Raw genomic sequence first — 21,161 nt, 5'->3', positions numbered from 1 at the left:
CAGCAGTCTTCAATAATGTGAGCACAGTGAAGGTCAAGGGAGAGCTGGGCCTTGCACCAGATACAATGAGACTGAAGAGAGAGGACAACTAAGCACAAAACGTCATCCTGGACCTGATGCTTTGGCTAGAAAGGCCATTATTCAAGTGGTTGGCTCAGCCTGAATAGAATCTCTGGGTGAGGAGAATATGGAAGTTTTTTGAGCAGTTCCTACAACTATTCTGCAAGTTTGAAATTCTTATGAAATAAGTTAAATAAATATTAGCACAGGAAGGCTTAACTTTTAGTGTTTTACTCTATTCTACAAAGTTAAAAGAAATAGTTTCTGAAATCTATTTTATTTTATATTTTATTTGTATACAAATCTTAATGGATTTTTACCACTAAATCAGACTTTTAGTTTTGGATTTTTGTGAAATTATTGTGTAGAAGAATATAGTTACATGAAATCAGGGCCTTTGTGGGCATGTGTTATGGTTTGTACAACTACACAAATTCACTGAACTTTGAGAGAAAAATCGGAACGTTAGGGTGTCTTAGAGTCAACACTATGAAAATCATAATAATGGTGAGGCATTTTAGATTAGTGGGATTATGAGTGACAATTCTGGATTCATACAACCTGGGCTCAAATCCTGCCTCTGCCAGTTACTAGATGTGTTAAACTGAGCAAGTGAACTAACCTCTCCGTTTCTTATCTTGTTGGTAAAATAGCTAATAATAGGACCTATGTCATGGAGTTATTGTAAGTGCTATTACCAGTAAAGTGCTTAGAGGGTATTTAGTGTAGAGTAAATGCTAGGCAAGTGTTTATTATTATGGTTGTCACTGTGGATGCTGCTACCAACAATATCTATAATTTATGTAAAGACTAGAGAAGCTAGGTAAAGGAAATGCCATTTAGTAGTTGAAAATTTGTTCCCCCCTCACATAGGTGGATGCTAGCATCTTGTACTGATCCTTTATGATGCTTCCCTGATCCCCAAAGCCAACCCCTACCCTTAAGCATACCTTAGGACTTTTTTTTTTACTGTTTTATAAGGCGGAGGCCACACATTTTAAATGTTCAGGAAGGAAAGTGGAAATAAAGACAGGATCAAAGCAAAAGACAAAGAAAACAAGATTGGAGAATCAGAGAATCAAGATCCAAAGAAAAATGTTTACTTTGGCAGAAAGACCTAGGAAATAAAATGACTGCAGGTCTTATTTCAAGTTCACATATTGAATCTCAACATGTTTACATATTTGCAAATGTAAGTAAATTTATTCACCAAATGGAGCCAGCTCACATAGAATATCCCCGAAGGGAGGGGCCTGTACTGCTAGGCAGTGTTGTCCATGATGTATTCAGCATCCTGCCACCTGCTCCGGGCTCTTAAGAACTCCCTGTCCCCAAAGGGTTTTTGGTCAAGTACATGGCGTATAATATATAATCCTTAATAGTGTTAAGCATTATGCATTTTTACTTATTTATACTCTTTTCCTAAAATAATTTGAAAAAACTGAATTGTCTATTAACCTAATAATGCTGGTTTGAGCAGTGCCTACAGGGATGGATAATGGGTGACTAATCAGAGAAGAAAACATACTGGCAGTAGAAGAGGTGAGGGCTTCACAAAATATATGCTTTCTTTTTTCATTGATTTGGAATTTTAGAACTATACACACATTAGTGGTCAACTAGTTGAGCAAACTCAGGCATAGCTGATCTTGAGAAACATAACACATAGCCCATTAGTTGTAGTTTTTAAAAATTAAACCCAGGTTCCCTCCCCTTAATTTAGTCTCTTTTCTCTACATCATTCTAACATGGAATATTTCGAATTTTGGATCACACATATATTTTGAGAAATACTAGCAACCAAAGGGGAATAAAACAACTAGAATTCCTCATACATCTCAGCTTTAAGAGTCTTCGGAGTATTGTATCTGGACATATGTCAAGGCATTCTCTGTAATGATTAAGAACTCAGAACCTGCAACCAAAATCCCTGCATTCAAATCCTGGCTCTCGTATGTATGAGTTGCTACATTTCTTCTCATCTGTAAAATAGTGTTGGAAGAAGAAACCAATGAGGTTACATGTGCAATAGTACCTGCTACATAGGAAACTTAAAAAAGAGTCATAACTAGTATATATTTGTCTAATAAGTGGAAATCAAACACTTTAGTACTTTTTGAAGACTTGGGACATTTCCATGACCCAGTAGTAACCACACAACACCTTTTTTTATTTCCTTCACACAGTGTGCTGATAAGTCATTGGCTTCTGTCCATAGGTACGATCATCTGGTGGCATCATTCCGTTTTCATATTCCATGGAGATCTAGATCTTGATTTGGACATTTTGGACAAAATGTTCAGTGTCTGACTTGACATCAACATTACCAATGAAGGTAAGCTAATCTTATTTATTTCAAAGCATGGAAAATAAAAACATGTTTGATCGAGAACATACCAAATTAGATTTTGGTTTTTTAATGTTGAAAAAATTACGAAGACCAATTTAAAAATAAAGATACAACGAACAAAGAGAAAAACTTGTTTTCCCTTAAAGTGATGAACAGCTTCATAAAAGACATCTTTCTATTAATTTTTGAAGTCTACAGTACCTAGTTGTTGGAATAATATAAGTACGAGAAACTACAAATTAAACCAAGAAGCTGCTTACTGCAGGCCTTATAGGAGTGATAAGCTGGCTAGGAAAGCCTTGGAGATGCAGCAGGGAGAGAAATGAGAGCCTCTCACACTAGTCCAGGGATCCCGGAGGCTTGACAGAGGGAACATCTCTTCTGCCCATGTGGTGCCTAAGTCGATTATTTTGTAATGTTAAACATGGAATTTTTTTTAAAACCAAATTTGGAAAACGTTCAATAACTGGCTTACTTTCCAGTCATCTCTTCTCTATAGAGGTCGTTCTTAACTTCCATTCACCTCAAACTTCCTGCCCTGCCCACTTGCTGCTGATTTATCTCATGGTCAGAAGAGAAGCGTTAGACACCAACACCCTTAGCTTCTGCCTCTACAGCCACACAAGCAGGCTGCTCCCGCCCTCCGGGCCTGGGCCCTAATGGAAGGGGGGCCACCCCCCTCAGTCCCCCTCAGTCCCCCTCAGTTCCCTTTTTCTGTGCTCTGGAATCCATATCAGCCTCCACCTTCTCTTCATTATCTACCATTCTTGTCACACTTTCAGTCTTTCTTTTCATCTGCTCAACATTTCTTTTTTCTCTTTTTTTAGATGAGATATAATGCATTAGTTTCAAATTGTCCATTTTGAAGCGACAATTCAGTAGTAGGATATTCACAGCATTGCCAGACTCTCACCATGATGTCATTCCAGAGTATCTTCATCACCACACGACGAGACCCCTTACCCATTTATGGTCACTCCCCATCCCCCTCTTCTCCCGGCCTCTGGAAACCACTAATCTACTTTCTGTCTTCTACACATTTGCTTATTCTGGACATTTCATATAAATGGAATCATACAACTTGTGGACTTTTGTGTCTGGTGCCTTTCAGTTAGTGTAATGTTTTCAAGGATCATCCATGTTCATACATCCTTTTATTTTATTTATTTATTTATTTATTTATTTATTTATTTATTTATTTATTTATTTATTTATTTATTTATTTAAATATATCTTTATTGATTTCAGAGAGAGGAAAGGAAAGGGAGAGAGAGATAGAAACATCAATGATGAGTCATTGATCGAGCCCGCAACCCGGGCATGTGCCCTGACCGGGAATCGAACCCAGATCGCCTGGATCCCAGGTTGACTCTCAACCGCTGAGCCACACCCGGCCGGGCTTCATACATCCTTTTAATACGTATCAGTTCTTCATTCTTTTTTTATGACCAAATAATACTCCATTTTGGAATGTAGCACATCTTGTTTATTCGTTCGTCAATTGATGGACATCTGGGTTGTTTCTACTTTTTGGTTATTTTCAATAATACCACTATTAGCATTCCTGTGCAAGGTTTTGGGTGGATGTATGTTTTCAGTTCTCTCTGTATATCTTGGAGTGAAATAACGGGGTCATAGGGTAATTCTATGCTTCACATTTGGAAGGAACTGTTCAATTGATTTCCAAAGTGGCTGAATCGTTTTACATTCCCTCTAGGAAAGTATGGGGGTTCTAGTGTTCCACATCTTCCCCAGCCCTTGTCGTTGTCGGTCTTGTTTATTAAAGCAATCTTAGCAGATGCAAAGTGGATACTTCCCTCGTATTCTCTTTTAGGCATCACTTCCTTTGGGGAACTCTCCTGAACACTCCTGACCTCTCCCCTCTTCGGGGGGTGTTGAAAATCCCTCCTGTATATTTCCATAGCACTCTGTGCTTATCCTTGGATCCTCCTCAGACTGAACTATAATTGTCTGTTAACTTTATCTCCTCCATTACATGTGAATGTATTAGTGAGAGGAGTAAAATATTATTTTCTGTGGTGTATCCCAGGATTAACACATGCCCGACACAGTTCTTGAGGTTTATCTTTTTTTGGGGGGAGTGGGGCAAGTGGAAATATTCCTTGGTATTTCTGTATTTGTTAGCTGATACTTAGTGGTCTGGGAGAGAAGATAGGATTTTTTAGCCTGTATGTTTGGTTGGTTATCTAGAAAGTTATTTTTTTTTCTTTACTGTTGTGCTAATACAGTATAGTTCCTTAATATACCAAGAAGTTGGAAGGAAAGAACTGAGGATACCACAGAGTAGCTCCGTAAGGGGAAAGCACCTAGGTGGCTTTAAAAATATAAATCTACTAGTCACTTTTACTTTGACCATTTTATAAAGCATAACTGACTGAGACTGACTGTCCTTTAAAGAAAATACTACCAGTTACATACACTAGACTAAAACAATTGCAAATGTAGATAGAAGTGAATGAGAGTATCATGAGATTTGTAGACCTTCAAAACTAGTGCTCAATTCTGATGGAGTTTAGTTACAAGTATCAGAAATCTGAGATTCATTAGCATCTGAGTTGAACAGATAGGGATCAGTGCTGGGGTTAAAAGCTAGAAGTAGAATGAAACATAATTAAAGACTTTAAAAAAGTTTGAATTAAAAAGTACACTTTGAATGTTGACTCATACTAAATTATAAAGCCCTGTGCATGAATACAAATTAAAAGACATTAAATTAGTTCTTCTGAGAATTTCTCCCCCAAAATCTTTTTCTTTCAAATCAATATTTAAGTAATTTCATTTCCAGTTGTTTATGATCCCATAAAGATTTGTTTTATTTTAGTGTTTTGGGTTATTCTTAGTTGAAATGAGGTTATCCTTGGACTAGATAGCCATTCCTTTATTTGATAGTGTTTTCAGTGTATTTTTGGAAACTCTATTCAGCTTCTTTGCTATGGTTTCTGTATGCTGCTGGAATGAAGAGGAAATGGAGGAGGGAAAGAGAGAGAGAGAAACAAATGTAAGTTGGCCTTAGATCAGTGAGATAGTATCAAATGAGGCCAAAATGAATTTGGCAGATGCTCTTCTCATGTTTCCCACTCGAGCACACACATATTGTAACTTGGAATACCACTTGCATTTCTTTCATACTTAAAAGACCTTTCTTCAGCTTCAGTAATAAACTTGAACTTCAGATAGGAGCCAGGAATAAAGATTGAGGCTTTTTAAAAAAAAGGTCTAAATGTACTTAGGACATTTTACTATCAAGGGGAGGTTAGTAAATAATGCAGTGGATGTGTTTTAAGCATAGAAATGAAAGTGTGGACGAGCAAAGATAGTGAAAGGGGTAATATCTTCGGTGTCATGTAGGTCTAAGCTTGAATACACATTTTTATCACTGAATAGGTGCATGACTTCTGAAAGTTAATCTGCCTAGCTTTCCTTATATGTGAAAATGGGCATATTAATTTTTATTTTCTAGGGTTGGGATAGTGAATGAATTTAAGGACACACAGAAATCACTCAACAATAGTAGCTATTTCAAAATTATCTTATTTACTGGGAAAAAAGTGGCTCAAAAATTCTTAGAAAAAAGGTAAATTTTCTTATCAAACAATCTATTGACTATTAGCTGGACATTTTATTCTCACTATGTTCAATTTAAATATATTTCCATACATAAACATGGTGGACAAAGTAAAAAATGAAAAACCTTGAGTGTTGGAGAAGATAAGCTTGTATAGCCAAAATAGTACAGTACCATGTAGTAGTATGTATTTAATGAAAGTTTATTAAAATTGGGAGTAGAAGGGGAGCCATTATTTTTTCTTGTGCTATCTAGGTCACTGAAGACAACTGAGAAAATTAGCCTTTATAAAAGTACATAGTATCTATATGTTTTCAGAAGAAATATATATTTATCTCCCATATGTTTCAAATATATATTTATATATATTTGAGAGAGAGAGATATGTTTAAAATATATCTCTTAATATATATCTCCAAAGGGAAAAGAGCGAGGTAACCTTCTAAAAAGTGTACTCCTATTATTCTTAAAAAATTTATTTAAAAATGAGTTTAGGTCACAAGGAAGTGCAAAAATAATAGAATTCCCATGTAGCCTTCGCCTAGCTTCCCCTATGATAGTATCTTGAATAACCATAGTAAACTAGGACATTTCCAGAACTTAAACCATTCTACTCTTTCTAAATAGGAAAAATTCTTTAGTTCTCACTTATTTGATCTGCAATTAAATATACTTTTTGAGGATCGGTACACTTAATGTTAAGACATTTTGAAGTAAGAAACACCCTGGGTTCAGTCTTGGCCCTGCCAGTAACTCATTCCTGTGGCACCCTGAGGACTTTCCTTGGCCTCTCTGATGGTCTGTTTCTTCATCTATAAAAGGCGATATCGTTTCCCTTGCAGAATTGTCGTAAGGACTGGCAGTTGTGTGTGCTAAAGAGCCTTTTCAATAAATGCTAGTTTCCACTATTGGTCTTTTACTATGTTTTCATCAAAATGGGAAGTAGCAGATCATTATCTTTAACGTGGTACGTGTACTTTTGCACTTTGTGAATACCTGTGAGTTGAAGGACCAGTCGTTGGTAATATGCTAAAACAACTTCATGGTTCCCCTGTGTTCATCTCTTCTTAACGTACCTGCTCCATAGCATATTGGCTCGCCTCCCCTTTCCCCTTGCCTTGCTTGTGCAGCCAGCTCATCTCTCTCTCCTGTTTTTCTACCTGGTAGTCCAGAAGTTATTCCTCTCATTCTACAAATTATGTTTCTTCTCCAGGTGCCTTTTGTTATATGGATTCTACGTAACCTAGTAAGTTTTAGAATTTTGTTTTATTTTAAATAACACCTAGCTTAATTCTGTTTTATAAGGAGTTGATTATAGCCCTAGGCAGAGATACCTCCTTCAAACCCGAGCTCCTACAACCAGCTCCTGGCTAGCCCTTCACTAAAGCCACCCTCCAGGGAACACTGCTTCCCGTGGTGTGATGGGGGCCGTGGAGTGCTGCTGACCGATGCCTGTGGAGAGAGGGAGTGATGTTCTGTCCCTAAACTTACCCACAGTCTCATCTCTCTACTTGGGCATAGCTGTAAAGGTACAGAGTTCAGTGCCCTGCTCTTTATTTTATTTTTTCATTTCATTTTTCCCAGAAGGGCCTAACTCTATTTAAATACATTTATTTATTTATCATTATTATTATTATTATTTTTTAAATATATCTTTATTGATTTCAGAGAGAGGAAAGGAGAGGGAGAGAGAGAGAGATAGAAACCTCAATGATGAGTCATTGATCAGCTGCCTCCTGCACGCCCCCGACTGGGGATCGAGCCTGCAACCCAGGCATGTGCCCTGACCGGGAATCGAACACCGATCACCTGGATCCTAGGTCGATGCTCAACCGCTGAGCCACGCCCGGCCGGGCTTAAATACTTTTAAATGACTATTTTCTGTATTGGCCCAATTAATGTGTTTTCTGGTAAGAGCTTCTGATATAAGAAGGACCTCAAAAGACAGTTTTCAGTTGATGTGGAATTTTTGTTTACTTTTAATTTTTATTTCTTGAGCTGATGATTGGGACGAGCCAGCGGACTTTCCTAGTGTCTTCTGTAGCTTCTGCTCTACTCGAGCCTAGCTTCCTGCTCTCGTGAAGCCTGAATAATCTCCTGTTTCCATGGTTTTTGGTTTCATTATTTTGTTCCTTAGAACTTCTACCCTTTTCATATTTTCCACCCTTCCATCTCCAGGAGAGAGACCGTATTTCCTTATGTCTACGTCTTAGTCAAAGGTGCTTAAGGAATGTTTCAAAATGCTCCTTTCTGTTTGAAAGTCTCTCTGCGCCTTAGCAAGTGGCCTATCATTTCCTGCTGCAGCTTTGGCCTTGGTCCGAGAGCCGGCTAAGGGGTGAAAAGTTCACTCTCCGAAAGCGCCGCTGGGGCGGAGTCAGGAGCAGAACAGTCCTGTCCTGCCCGGCTGGTGGGAGCCGTGGGGATGCGTCCTGGGAGGCGGCGTGCAGGGCCTTTTTCTCAGTTCTCCTTGATGTTATCGAATTTTTAATGAGGGCGTGGCACTGTTATTCTTCCAGCCTAGATCGGTGTTTTAAAAGTGGAAAGCTGTAACCCATTGGTAGGTTATACAATCACCTTATAAATGGAGATCAGCATTAAAGAAAGGAAATAGAAAATGTAAACAGAGTGCATTGCTTGTAATAAGAACGTGTTGTTCTATAAAACTTTTGTTTGAAGCTACATGTATGCCTAAACATATAAACACGGATTTTCCTAGGGGCCCTGCTTGTGTGTGCGCATCTGTGCTTGTTGGCGTTCGGACACTCCCTTTTACCCACAATTCTGTTCATTCAGGAACCTAATTTTCAGAGTACATGTGAAAATTTCAGAGTATCAGTGAATATGTTCTTATAAAATACACGATTTCATATTTTGGATTTATTATACCTGCATTTTAATTTATGTAAAAGTTGTATATCCTATTTTGTTTTTTATTTTCTCCACTCAGGATTATATTTTGAGGCCTATGACATTGCCATATATACATCTCCATTGTATCCAACTGCTCGTGGTATGTTATAGTGTCCCCAGAACACTATTTATATTCTCTGCCATGGACGGACTTCCATGTTCTCACTATGAGCAAGGCTGCTGTGCACAGCCTCAGACATGCCCCCTGTTGGAAAATACCAAAGGCCATTTATTTAGGATCTAGACTAACAGAATTGCTGGACCATAGGGCATATGGATACAACTCCGACACTGCAAACAGTATAATTTCACAAGTACTCTCATATTACCACCGGAAAGGTTCACCAGTCCACTCTTCCTCCAGCAACATGAGTGTTTATATGGCCACACTCTTGCCGAGGCTTGCCATTAAGTTTTCTAATTTTTCTTACTTTTATTTAATGGGTACAAAATAATATCTTTTTGTTTTATTTTGTGTTTATCTTACTACTGATGAGTATGATCAGCTTTTCATATGCTTGCTGTCTTTTGGAGTTTTTCCTTCTGTAAATTCTCCTTCACATTCATTGCATATTTGTCCACTGGAAGTTTTCTATTTATTTTTTTCTATTGACATACAGAAGTTCTTTGTATATTCTAGATAGTCTCCAGCAGGTTTTAGACAAGTATTCTGTTAGCCTGTCATTTTTCTATGAACTTGTCCATTATGGTTTTTTTTTTGGGTGGACAGAAATCTTAATTTTGATGTAATTTAGTGTATCAATATTTTACTTGAGAAGCTTTGTGAAATAAATGATTTTTTTCCTTCTGTTATAAAACTTGTTTTTATTACCTATTATATTACATCTTTTACATTTAGGTCTTTAAATATAAAAGACCATTTGGAGTCCGTGTGTGTGTGTGTGTGTGTGTGTGTGTGTGTGTGTGTAGCAATCCAGTTCTATGTTCCCATAGGGTGCTTGGTTTCCTCAACAAGTTGGTACCATCTTTTTGCTCTGTTGGTCTCATTTTTTAACCACAGTTCCTGCTGTTTTGTTAATAAAGCTTGGTTGTATATATCGATGTCTAAACAAATTAAGTCCTTATTGGTTTTCATTTTCAAAAGTATGTATGAACTTCATCTTTCCATGTGAATTTTGAAAAATCTATTAAGTTCCTTAAAATACAACTGAAATCTTAATTTGGATCGTATTGAATTGAGAACAGAAGAACTAACATCTTTTTAGTAAGGTGTTCCATGCAGGAGCTTTCACTGTCTCTCCATTTATTCTGTCATCTCTGTTAACCTTATTACTGTTTGAATTACTCTAGAGGTATAGGTATTCTTGTTAACACTTGGGGTCAATAGGAGATGAGCTAGATAATACAAATAACCTATAAAATGATTCTAAAATAGTTACAGAAGTGGAAGGGTTAGCAGTTGCTACATTAATACTGTCCTTTGATCGTATGTTATTTGTGCAAGAAATGTTAGAGCTAATATTAGTTACCCCAACATACTATAAATAAGAATACTAGTCCCCGATGAGTAAATGACTCATTCAAGATTACAGAGCAAGACAGTGAGAGAACCTCAAATTGAAATCAGATTTTCTAATTCCTAGTTCATCACTTTTGCCAACAACCCATGCCCATAATAGCCATTTATCTCTGACATCTTGGCATTTAGTGTATTATTCCCCCCTAGTAGAATTAATGTTACAGTTTGCTTATATATCCAGAGAAATCAGCTGCTTTTCTCGCTGATGCTCACAGAAAGAAAGGTTGACCTGGGAAAGCCATATGACAGAAAGAAACGAATAAAGGCCTTTTGAAGATTGTATTGTTTTCCTATTAATAATGGTGAGTTAGCATTTGGATCCTTGCATTCTAGCTGTGGTTGATAGAGTCTTTAAAAATCATATACTGTGGCACTTGCACAAAATAAGCGTCACACATTAGCATGTTAATGAAGTGTTAGGGTGCTAAGCATGGCACGCTGAGGGAGGAGAGAGGATCTGTGTTCACGGCTGCAGCAGCCAGGCTGCAGTCAGTGGAGGCCGGGCTCCGGCTGACGGGCAGGACCTTACTCATGCCCGACGTGCACTTCCTTCTGCCCCCCACGGGCGTGGTGAAACTTGGTTGGTGCTGTCTTTAACCCATCTCATGTTCCCCCAAAGAAGTTGGCTTGGGGACATAAATGAGTGCTCTTCCTCTTTTCAGACAGACAGCAGAACTTATAAGGGAATAATTACAAGATGAAATCCTTTGTTTTAATGACATCAATTGAATAACATTAAAAAGTCAAAGCCCACATGATTTCCCAGCAGTTTAACTTGGCACATTTGAATCTAAATAACATGCCATTTTGCTTCGAGTTTGTCTGTGTAGTAGGGCCGTTGACTTAAAAATCTAAAGAGAGAGAGAGAGAGAGAGAGAGAGAGAAAGAGTGTGTGTGTGTGTGTGTGTGTGTGTGTGTGTGTGTGTGTGTGTGTGTTTCTGGGGCTAGTCATGTTGGTGGGTGGCAGAGAGAATTCCTGCATGTTTTCTGAAGGTTGGCAAGATGTCAGTCTGCTCTTGTAGCCAATATAGACAGTGCTCTCCCACATAGGAAACCGAAGAAATGCTGCTGAACTGCCATATGGCCCAGTGATTCCAAAGCCACATCTTAGGGCTCAGCCTTTCTTCTGGACTTCAGTTTCTTATTCCACCCACCTGTCAGGATTTCTTTACCCAGCTGTTCCCTGCCTATCGACCCCCGTCAGCTCAACACATCTAAAACCCAGTTCATTGTCTTTGGCTAAAACCCAGGCTTGCTTTGCAGTCCTCTATTTCTGGAGGTGTTTGAAACACTCCCCTGGGCTGGTAGGCCTACCCTTCCCCACGTCTGTCCACCAAGTCCTGACCACTGCTGTGCAGTGTCACTCATGTCTGTGTCTTTCTTCCACTCCTGCCACTGGCCCTTGGTGTAGGTCTAATCACTCACACCTGCAGGCTTGGGCTTTTCTCACTGTCTTTTTGCCAAACCGCCTTGCAAGCTCCTGATTCAAAACTTCCCTTGGTTGGATGTGACCTTTTATTATCTATTCTCCTTGGGCAGTTTACTTTACAACTTTTCTGAACCTGTTTTCTAATAACAGTAACAACCTGAAGAATTATTTTGAAGGTTAAGGAGATAGTAAACGCCACGTGCCAAGCATAGTGCCTGGCCTGTAATAGATGCTCATCTGGTAGCACCGTCTGCCTTGGTTTCTTTCAACAGTGATTGATTTCTTTTCCAGCCATACAGCAAGTTCCTCTGTACTGTTTGTCTACCTTGATGGGCCTTTGTGTTTTATACCTAGAAAAATCACCCTAGGGGGAGCGAGTGTAAAGAAAGACCCCAGTAACTCCATGGAATTAAGTTTTTCCTTTGCTGGATAAAGTAAACTTTCTTAGGGCTACCCCATTTCTGGCCTTGATTTCCTTCAGCCTTGCCCTCACCCCTGCCCAGGACTCAACCTACTTTGCCCATTACCAGGACCTTAATCCTTATTTTAAACCCTATAAGGCTGCTTAACCCTGCTTTTAGTGCCACAGATTCACTTGCTGAAGGCTTGGCCGCCTCCTGGCCCATTCTCTTCCCCAGCCTTACCGTCCAGCCGTGTAACCCTAAAAAGGCCCGCGCCATCAGTCATTTTTTTCCATTCAGTGGACAAGTAATGAGCATGTGATTTGTACACTGTGTGAAGCTGTCCCATTTCAACTCTAGTGAATTAAATCAGAGTGGACAGTAGCACACTGACCCAGCCCACTGTGTGGGGGAAACTCTGGTCTCCTTGTCTCCATGACTTCTCCTCCCAGCCCTGCAGCATATCTCCCTGCCTCTGAACCTTCCCAGTCCACCACTGTGGATGCATTTCTCTGTTGCTGAGAAAAGTTTAGTGCTTTCCCATGTACTGTAGGAGAAACTGGGACTTCTTAGCCTGATGTTCAAGGCTTGCCCAATCTGGACTCCTAGTTTCCAGTCATGATTCCTAAGCAAATCTCCTTGCCCTGCTTTACCCAGGTCCACCAGATGTGTTTGCAGGGAAGTATTTTAGCTTTGTCACAGCTATGTCTGTCTGGAATGACCCTCCTACTCCTTCATGCATTTCAAGACTGAGCTGTATTTCAGTGCACAGTTCGAGCCTTGATGCTTGAGGAAGCATCTCCAACTATTCCAGTTAAACTTAACCCTCCCTCCCTTTGAACTTCTCTTTCTTCTCAATTTACCCTTCACTTGGTGGTAGCTTCTGCTTCTCACAGTGCAACTCACATCACTGTGAGTATGTAGGGCCTTCCCACTTGGCTTAAAAGCCCCTTTCAGGGAGGAATGTGGTTGTCTTCCTTTAAAAAAAAATGTAGCCAGTGTTATAACTGTTCTCAGTTGTTGCTGAAGACAATAATGATATTTGCCATTTTTCTGGGCACTGTCTTTCACAGATGGAGCTCTGTGAAATTAAATGAGATAATACATGAGATAATATATGTATTATCTCATTTAATTTTCTAATTACGCTGTGACATAAAACATGTGTTTTAAAAGGGGAAAAATTATTCTGCTAATATTGGTGGGAGTCTTGTCAAAGTCCTGTCTGATTTGAAAGCTTGTGCTCTTTCCACTCTCCAGTGGTGGTGGCCCAATGTGGCAGGTACTTGAAACTTTGCAGTAGAGGCCAGAAAAGAGAGTGAGATTTCTAGTGTGATCTGAATACTTTGAAACCTGTTACCACTGAGAAAGCACAGTAGAGACAGGGAAAGACTGAAAGCCTGTTGGTGAGACTAACACAGACACATGAGAAGTTCTTCTCTGTGTAAAATAGTTTCCCCATCAGAAGATGAAGGAGCAGCCAGTTCAGTTGAATCAGGTCATGGGAAATATTGACAAATACATAGTTTCATTGGTAGTAATATAACAAATGGATTTTAGCCAGTGGTTTTCAACATTCCCTTAACTTTTTTCACTACAGATGTTTGTTTACGAGTATGAAAATTACTGATTTTTGACCTTTTTTTGCTTCTATACTTTCTTGGGAACCAGCTTGTTTAGTGGAAGGAGCACGGCTTTACAGCAGGTCCATATGATTTTAGGTTTATATTGAATATAGGAGGAGAGGGACCTGAGTATAATTTCTAAATAATTTGTTGGGAAACTGAAGCAATACAATTTCAGCCTTTGAATTTGTCTTTTAACATCCAACAGGTTATATATTCTGTTATCAATTTTGTGTGTGCTCTTTACAAAGGTATATATTCTTCCATGTTTTCATCCAAATGATTGACCTAGGACATTCATTTATATCCTAAGGAAAAAAATACTAATAAAAGGTTAAGTATAACATTAAGTATAACCTTAGTAATAACAATGATTGGTATTAATTTTTTGAATATACATTATCATTTGCTATAATTTAATTATTGCTATCATCACTTTAAAAGTCCAACAAATGGACACCAGGTTCATAAAACCTCTGAGTGCTAAGTAAATATTGATGTCAACTTTGGATGCAATGTAGTACAACAGGAAGAGCATGGGAATAGAATTTCTCTGATATTTGGGAAGAGCAGTTGTCTCTCCTAGGGTCTAGTTTCCACAAATCAAAATTAGAGGGTGAGACGAGATGGTCTCTAAGGTCTCTTCAGTTTAACGTTTTTCAGAATCTGTGATTTTGTGTCCACTTCTGGCCTTGTTAATCTCACCTCCAAAAGAAAACCTAGTGTCTGGCAACATCTGAGGAAATAGAAACAGCACGTTTAGAAGCACTGGAAAGACTATCGGAACAAAGTGGTTATTTTCTTCAGTCTGTGTTAAAGATCATCAGGAAATGAACAAGATGCTTGGAAGAGACTCCTCGTTCTAAGAAGTTAAACAAACCCCCAGACCAGGATGATAGGATTCTGCCTGTCCAGACATGGCCTAGAGTGAGCTGGAACTAGGGTGGTAACTATCCCACAGCTTTTATAATTTAAAGTAGCCAAAGGCGATCTTATTATAATATGACTAATAAATACACATTTATTATTTGCTTTTTATGTGCAGGGCCTTCCATCCAGGATTGACTGAGTGTTAAGTCAGTATTATAATCATCCCCGTTTCTCAGATAAGAAAACTGAGGTTTAGGAGATGTGACTTCTCTGTGGTCACCCACAGACTGGTGGAGCCGCTATCCAGTTGTATCTAATTGTGTTTGAGCACCGATCCTGGGTGGTTTCCACTGGGCTCATTTCTGTCAGTGCCAGACATTCTGCCAGGGTCTGATTTACAGGCTCCGGCTCTAGCCCTCTGTGTAGTTAACTGCGCATAGTGTGTGTGCTGAAACTCACTACCAGATCTTTCCTGTGTTATGACTTAATTAAATGTTGAATAATAACGAAGGCACACTTCTTTTGGAAGTGTGAAAACACTGTTTACACCTGACAAAATCAACTCACTGTTCTGTCTATCAAGGCACAAGGATGCAAATCGCAAAGTGCTAGACAGAGGCCTTTTCTGTCATTCTTAAAATTAGGGGCGAGTAATACCCGTAGTGTGAAGTGAATATCTTTTCAGTTGTACTTTTCCTTCCTAAAATAATCATGGAGCAACACGACAAGCATTTTCATAATAATTCACTGCCTTTTTTTTTTTCTTCTCTTTGCAGATTTTAGTATGGTATGAAAAAAAAATACTGTAATTTATTCATTATTTTATTTTAAAATATTTTAAATTACACAATATTTTAGAAAATGGACTTTTTTTTTTTTATATTGGTGTCCCGCTCTCAATTTTTACCTTGGTTCCTAAAGTAGCTGTCTCAGAAAGCCCATTACATATTTGGTCTGTTAAAACTAAAGTGTAATTTCAGTTGCAAAATTTTTCTGTTTCAGATTTTTGAACCAGGGCTTAAGCAATGCTTGTTTTGTACTGAGTGGGCCTTCGAGAGCTGTGCTGTCTGCTATGGGAATTACTATCCACAAGGGGATATTTAAGTTTAAAATAAAATATAACATTAAATAAAATTAAAAATTCTGTTAGTTCCTCAGTCAAAATAGCTGCATTTCAGATACTTACTAGCCACCTATTCCTGGAGACTACTGGTTTGGGAAGTGCAGATATAGCACTTTTATCATCTCCAAAGTTCTGCTGGATAGGGATGATCTAGGGTCCTTTTAATGATTTTTAAAAAAGACTTTTATTGTTTTTTTATGATAAGTAAAAAATTAAGAGTATTTTTTTTTAGAGCGGGGAAGGTTCATAGCAAAACTTAGGGGAAGGTACCGAGATTTCCTCTATACCTTCTGCCCCACACATGCGTAGACTCCCCGTTCTTAACATCACCCACCAGAGTGTGTGTTTGTTGCAGTTGAGGAACCTACATTGATGCATCATTATCACCCAAAGGCCATAGTTGACAGCACTGGTCATTCTTGGTGGTGTACATTTTATGAGTGTGGACAAATGTTTGATCATATGTACCCATTATTATGGGAGAAAGATTTTCACTGCCCTAAAAATCCTCTGCATTCCACCTTGTCATCCCTCTCCACTCCTCCAGTCATTGGCAACCCCTATCTTTTTCCTGTCTCTGTAGTTTTGCCCTTTCCAGAATGTCATAGAGCTGGCATCACAGAGTAGGCAACCTTTTCAAATTGGCTTGTTTCATTTAGTAATGTGCACTTAAGTTTCCTCCATGCCTTTTCATGGCTTGATAGCTCATTTCTTTCTAGCTCTGAATAGCAGTCCATTGTCCGCATGTACCACAATTTCATGATCCGTTTTCCGACTGAAGGACATCTTGGTTGCTTCCAGGTTTTGACAATTATGAATAAAGCTGCTCTAAACATCTGTGTGCAGTTTTTTGTGCGGACATGTTTTAAAACGTCTTTGGGTAAATATTAATGAGCAGCACTTCTGTTTAGTGAGAGATTGTTTAGTTTTATAAGAAACTACCAAATTGTCTTCCAAAGTGGCTGTACATTTTGCATTCCCACTATCAGTGGTTGAAAGTTCCTGTTGCTCCACAGCCTTGTCAGCATTTGGTGTCAGTGTTCTGGATTTTGTCCATTTTAATAGGCGTGTAGTGTTAACTCATTGCTTTCATTTGTACTTTCATGACATGATGTGGAGCATCTTTTTATATGCTTATTTACTATCTGTTTATCCTTTTTGGTGAGGTGTTTGTTAATTTTTTAACTGGGTTATTTTCTTACTGTTGAGTTTTAAGATTTTTTTGGTATATTTTGGATAACAGTCCTTTATTGGATATGTCTTTTGCACATATTTTCTCCCAGTCTGTGGCTTGTCTTCTCATTCTCTTGACATTGTCTTTCGTAGAGCAAAAGTTTTTACGTTTTTGAAGACCAGCTTGTTAATTATTTCTTTCAGGGATTGTACCTTTGGTGTTGTCTCTAAAAATTTGTCACCACACCCAAGGTTACCTAGGTTTTCTCCTATCTTTTTGGAATTTCATGGTTTTGCATTTTACATTTAGGTCTGTGATCCATTTTGAGTTAATTTTTGTGAAAGGTATGATCTTTGTCTAGATTTTTTTTCTTTTTTGCGCGTGGATGACCAGTTGTTTCGGTACCATTTGTTGAAGAGACTATCTTGGCTTTATAGTATTGCCTTTTCTCTTTTGTCAAAGATCAGGTAACTATATGGGGGTTTATTTATGGGCTCTCTATTCTGTTGCAGTGATTTTTCTTTTCTTTTGCCAGTACCACCACACTGCCTTGATTACTGTAGCTTACTGGTAAGTCTTGAAGTGGGTAGTGATGATCTGCTTTTAATAATCTGTTTATTTGGATTAAGACTGTATGAATTAGGTTATTGCCATAAAAGGTAGCCAGATCTTAAAGCCAACAGAGGTTCTGGTATGGGGAGTGTGCTTTGTAAACTCAGAGAGAGTTCTAATTCCACATAGCCAACTATGTATTATGTTGTTTGCTTTAATATATGTAATAACGTTGGTCACTGTAATTTCACCTTGTTTCATAATTGGTATTCTAAATAACTATAATTTTATTAAATCATTGCATTGCTGGTTTTGATTGGTTGTATCTTTGGCGGGTGGGCCTGGTAAGGAGCAGCCACAGACTCAAACTAATTTGGTGTAAAATCCTAACACAGAGAGTCTTAAGTTACTGAACTACTTGTTTAAGTTCATTTTGTAGTCAAGACATTGTCCTACAGAAATTCACTCCTGAAGGCCGCATGGAGTTCAGCAGACTGTCTGGTGGCTGTCTGTCCAAGTTCCTTGAGGCAAAGAAAAGAGACAACAGATCTTTGTTCTTTGACAGCCTGATTGAATATATTCAGTCCCGAGGTTTGAATAATTTTTTTAACTAGAGATTTTTTGCACAGTGAATAAAATTTCTTTGGTATGAAATTTAATCCTTATAGTATCTTCAGCGTAATTTTAACACTTGCCAGATCTTTATATCTACTGCCCAACTCTGGGTAGGTGTCCAAATGCCTCTACTATTTGAGATTAAAACTCTACTCTGAATTTCTGATATTTCATCCCTGGTAACAGCTAGGAAGTATAGAAAACGTGTTTCAAAAAAGATACAGAAGATGATAGGTTTTAATGTTTCTCTTGATCTTGGCTTGCTCCCTGTAAGCATGCAATATTTGACCAATTTTCTCTAATTCTTATATTTCTCATTTATTGATTTAACAGTGAATAGAACAATATATAAAAATAATCCACAATCTGCACAATTAGCTCAATGGTAATTTTTAAAACATGGCTGGACAAGCACACCTCAAGAGCTTATATGAAAATGAACATGAAGTTGGAGCAAAATTTTTTCTAACCAGTGCTGGTTGTTCTTTAAATTCTTTTGTGATTCTAAACATCTTCACTTAAAATTATTTGCTGTAAGTTAGCTTAATATGTTCTGTTTTTTGCTTTATTAAGGTGCTGTTCTGTTTAGTCTTTTGTTTTTTAACCAGCCCCCATGCATATTATAAGGGTGAAAGAAATGTTACTCACCTCTTGTGCTGTAGCAACCCCCTCCTTGCAGAAACGTGTTTATGGAGAGGACTTAAAGCAGGAATGGTGGGTGGGTTAGTGCCTTCAGTGATGTAATCTTAGCTTCCTGTGTTGGGGAGCTCACAAGGGTGTCAGCTGTGTATCATCCACATTCTTTCCAATTCCAACCCACTCAGGTTAACACTTAGAAAGCTTCCGTAGTCAATGAAGAGTGCGAGCCAAAGAATTGATCCAGTGTATGGCGTCACAATATTTATATCCTCAAAGTTTTCTCTGCTTAAATCATAACCTTATCTCTTGTGATTGCCGTGCTTGAAATTGGCTCTTTCGAAAGTGGCAAATTGTGTAGGTTATATTTGTTTTATAATCCAGTTTGGTTTTCAGTAACTCAAGAAATTTAGTTAATATGATTTCTATTCACTTTTCTCTTTTTGTGTGAATGATTTACCTAGACTTGAATAGCAACTGAGCAACCCTTTTGGAATAAAAGGGTGGAAAAACGTTTATTTTGCAGGATGGTGGTCCTAATGTGTGTGCCTTGTTTGGAGGCTCAGAACAGAAATATAAAACCTGTGACACTAGACAAAGTAGCAGTTGGTGCATGTTAAGCTGTACTGCTTTCTTAAGGCAAGGAGTTTAAGAGTAAATGAAGGGAGAGAGGCAAGCACAGTATTGACTATTATTAAAATAATACTGTCAAAATTCTAGATGCTTCTCATTCTCTGTGAAAGGAAGCTGTGAGTACATATGAAGGGGAGAAAGGCGATCATGCCAAACTCAAAATCCTTTGTTCTTAGTCCCTGCTTGCTATTATGGTTTTTGGAGAAAACAGTATGTATTTGTATTTTTCATTTCTACTTAACTTGATTTTCTAATCTTCCATATTTGGCCAGCTAGTTTCTGAGAACATATTGTACACATGTTCTGATGCTGTTTGAAGGCCCTTTGAGAGACAAGAGTTGATTGAAAGCTTTCAGTTCTACTGAAGTGGGTGGCCAAAGAGCTGGAGCTGAACAGCTGCCGTCCACCCATTGAACTTTTGTCATTTATAAATTATTTTCCGTGCCATCTGGAGCAAGAATGGTGCCATGGTTTAGAGAAACTCTTTGTGGGGTGCATTCATATCCAGTGCTTATATAATTTGCTTATTACCCCATTCTATTGAAGTCTGAAAATCTTTATTTGCTTGGAGGCTTAAGATGTAAATATATGTGAGTGATGTCTTTGAATGTCTTATTAAAGATGCTACCTCCACCCCTACCAACATTCCCTCCTCCCTCTCTCCCTTCCACTGACTACATCCTGCCAGCTTTCAGCTCCAGTGGAAAATACATTAATCCCAGAGTCTCCATGAGGTTTCCTGTTTGATGACATAATCAGAAAATCCTCCTCACATTGCCCTTGGGGTTGCTGCCTGGATGTTATGTTGTCTTGGTGGGCGTAACTCAGCCATCAAAAAAAAATCAGGCACAGGTCATAAACTCAGAGCCCGAAATGCGTTTATATCATGTTAAAAGAAATAAAGCTGTGGGCATGTCTGCAGCACTGGTAGGGAATTTCATTAAGCTGCAGATTCTCGCTGGCACTGAATGCATTAGCTGGTGACTTCTATGCATATGGCATGAGCTGGTACGATGCCACCAGCAGGAGGTATTTGAACTGCTTCAGAGTAAGCTATTAAACTACATTTTGTACAGAAATACCACAAACTAGACTTTGCTAGCGTTGATTTAAGTTAGATCTCTCATCTTCCCCACTGCACCTGTTTACCTAATGAGTTTTGCCTTTGGTTGTTGATCACAGGAAGCCGGGACAAAGCAAAATACTGGAAAGGGTTAGAAACAGAAGAGGGGGTTACATTTTAAAGTGGAAAAAGCAAGATGGCCTCTGCCATGTAAAATGGGTTATAAACGTTATGAAGTTAAGATATTGTGAGGCCAGAGCTTTAGTAGCTGCCTGAAGTTGGATACGTAGCTGGGTAAGGAGAAACTGTGATAGAAAAGTTGAACCAAGAATGTGATATTTAGATGCCAAAGGGCATGTACAGCTTCACAAGTTTAGAAGTTATTGGCTTAGGCAATTGAACATATGCTCAAATATGGATTTTTCCTTTGTGATTTGGAGAATTTTTCGTGCTTTTCGTTGCGTTGGTAGGCTGCCATAATCCTCCATTTGGTTGCCTTGGATCTGGTCTCTCCTGCCTCGGATCTTGGAAGTCCAGGCTTGATTGGCATTTGATCGGGATGAGAACTGGGAGCAGGCCCCTCGGCAGGGTTTA

At 38.5% G+C, this 21,161-nt stretch overlaps 1 long non-coding RNA gene across 20 annotated transcripts in view; it reads left to right on the top strand.

Annotated features, from left to right (window-relative positions):
* The window catches only part of LOC308560206, a 363,790-nt gene that overhangs the window by 230,878 nt on the left and 111,751 nt on the right, over window positions 1-21,161 (top strand). For 18 of the 20 annotated variants that reach the window (XR_013999278.1, XR_013999279.1, XR_013999280.1 and 15 more), the window contains one exon: window positions 2,279-2,395. This is a non-coding gene — a long non-coding RNA (uncharacterized lncRNA). Of the gene's footprint in view, window positions 1-1,041; window positions 1,253-2,278; window positions 2,396-14,749; window positions 14,848-21,161 lie in introns of those variants that run through there. The other 2 variants (XR_013999290.1, XR_013999295.1) reach the window with 2 other exon arrangements.

This window comes from Miniopterus schreibersii, assembly GCF_964146895.1.
Source record: "Miniopterus schreibersii genome assembly, chromosome: 8".
NCBI lineage: Eukaryota > Metazoa > Chordata > Mammalia > Chiroptera > Miniopteridae > Miniopterus > Miniopterus schreibersii.
The sequence above is the reverse complement of the archived record's forward strand: the minus strand, read 5'-3'. Positions and strand labels throughout refer to the sequence as shown.